Below are 2,927 nucleotides of genomic sequence, written 5' to 3'. Positions count from 1 at the left end.
CTATAAAGCTAAAAAGATATAAGTGAAGCATATAGAGTATTCTATCAAATTCCAAATCATGTATGGCTCTCTCAAAAGGTGTTTACAGAAAGTATGATTGTGGTAGACTAACAAGTAAAGACTCAAATCATAAAAGACGCTCCAAGCAAAACACATATCATGTGGTGAATAAAAATATAGCTCCAAGTAAAGTTACCGATAGAAGTAGACGAAAGAGGGGATGCCTTCCGGGGCATCCCCAAGCTTTGGCTTTTAGGTGTCCTTAGATTATCTTGGGGGTGCCATGGGCATCCCCAAGCTTAGGTTCTTGCCACTTCTTGTTCCATAATCCATCAAATCTTTACCCAAAACTTGAAAACTTCACAACACAAAACTTAAAGTAGAAAATCTCGTGAGCTCTGTTAGCGAAAGAAAACAAAAGACCACTTCAAGGTACAGTAATGAACTCATTATTTATTTATATTGGCGTTATACCTACTGTATTCCAACTTCTCTATGGATTATAAACTATTTTACTAGCCATAGATTCATCAAAATAAGCAAACAACACACGAAAAACAGAATCTCTCAAAAACAGAACAGTCTGTAGTAATCTGTAGCTAGCGCAAGATCTGGAACGCCAATAATTATAAAATAAACTGCTGTACTTGAGGAATTTATCTATTAATCATATTCAAAAATAATTAACTTAATATCTCTTTCCAAATAAAAATGACAGCAGTTCTCGTGAGCGCTAAAGTTTCTGTTTTTTTACAACAAGTTCAATCAAGACTTTCCCCAAGTCTTCCCAACGGTTCTACTTGGCACAAACACTAATTAAACACAAAAACACAACCAAAACAGAGGCTAAATAATTTATTTATTACTAAACAGGAGCACAAACCAAGGAATAAAAATAAAGTTGGGTTGCCTCCCAACAAGCGCTATCGTTTAACGCCCCTAGCTAGGCATAACAAGCAAGAATAGATCTAGGTATTGCCATCTTTGATAGGCAATTCTTCAATGAGGCATCTATTTCCCTTAGGAATTTCTTTCTTTATAGTGATATCAAACTCCTAGGCACAAGATCGAAAAATTCATTTGTAGCAATTGGTTCCTTAATGATAGCAAAAAGATTGGGATGAATACTTATAGATTTAAGATCCGCGGTTTCCTTACTAGATGATTCACCCTTATTTTTAGGAACATACGTAAGCTTGGAAATTTCAGTAGGAGGATTTGGAGTATTCTTTATGGAATAACAAGCGGTTCCCAAGTTTGTAATGATACCCTCAAGTTTATCAATTCTAGTAGAATATAAGTTTATCTTCTCATTAACTATGGGTTCCTTTTCCTTAATATTTTTCAAAGTCATTCCTACCTTAGATCCATATTGAGTAATTTGATTGTGGATATTTTTATCTAGATTTTCAATTAATTCAATAGTAGCAACTTTATTTTCAATAATTTCAAGTCTTTGCATAACAGGCTCCAAAGTTAACATAGTTCCATTAACCAAAAGAGGTGGTGAGCCAAATAAATCTAACATAGCATTATAAGAATCAAAAGTATGGCTACCCAAGGAATTCTCTCCGGTAATGGTATCAAGGATATATCTATACCAAGGATTAACATCTACATAAAAATTGCGGAGAAGAACTGAAGTAGATTGCTTCCTGGTAGATCTATTTTGAGCATTGCAAATTCTATACCAAGCATCTTTTAAATTTTCTCCCTCCCTTTGTTTAAAATTTAGCATTCTCGGGAGACAACGGAGAAAATATGAGACTAGCCATGACGACAAGCAAACAAACTAACACACGAGCAAACAAAGAGCAAACGGGCAAAAGAGGCAAAAAGAGAGGGAGGATAGAGAGAGAGGGCGAATAAAACGGCAAGGGAGAATTGGGGGGAGAGGAAAATGAGACGCAAATGGCAAATAATGTAATGCGGGAGATAGGGATTGTGATGGGTACTTGGTATGTTGACTTTTGCGCAGACTCCCTAGCAACGGCGCCAGAAATCCTTCTTGCTACCTCTTGAGCACTGCGTTGGATTTCCCCGAAGAGGAAGGGATGATGCAGCAAAGTAGCGTAAGTATTTCCCTCAGTTTTTGAGAATCAAGGTATCAATCCAGTAGGAGGCTACGCTCGAGTCCCTCGTACCTACACAAAAACAATAGCTCAACGCAACCAACGCACTTAGCGGTTGTCAATCCCTTCACGGTCACTTACAAAAGTGAGATCTGATAGAGATGATAAATAATATTTTTTTGGTATTTTTGGTATGGAGATGCAAAGTAAATAAAGTAAAAGCAAAGTAATAGCAAAGCAATAATAAAGTGATGGAGATTGATATGATGAGAAAGAGACCCAGTGGCCATAGGTTTCACTAGTGGCTTCTCTCAAGAGCATAAGTATTCTACGGTGGGTGAACAAATTACTGTTGAGCAGTTGACAGAATTGAGCATAGTTATGAGAATATCTATGTATGCTCATGTATATAGGCATCACGTCCGAGACAAGTAGACCGAAACGATTCTGCATCTACTACTATTACTCCACTCATCGACCGCTATCCAGCATGCATCTAGACTATTAAGTTAAAAACGGAGTAACGCCTTAAGCAAGATGACATGAAGTAGAGGGATAGTTTCATGCAATATGATAAAAAACCCCATCTTGTTATCCTCGATGGTAACAATACAATACGTGCCTTGCTGCCCCTTCTGTCACTGGGAAAGGACACCGCAAGATTGAACCCAAAGCTAAGCACTTCTCCAAAGGTAAGAACAACCAATCTAGTAGGCTAAACCAAACTGATAATTCAAAGAGACTTGCAAAGATAACCAATCATACATAAAAGAATTCTGAGAAGATTCAAATATTATTCACAGTTAAACTGGATCATAAACCCACAATTCATCGATCTCAACAAACACACCGCAA

The sequence above is a fragment of the Triticum aestivum genome, chromosome 2A (assembly GCF_018294505.1).
Source record: "Triticum aestivum cultivar Chinese Spring chromosome 2A, IWGSC CS RefSeq v2.1, whole genome shotgun sequence".
NCBI lineage: Eukaryota > Viridiplantae > Streptophyta > Magnoliopsida > Poales > Poaceae > Triticum > Triticum aestivum.
This window is presented reverse-complemented; position numbering follows the sequence as displayed.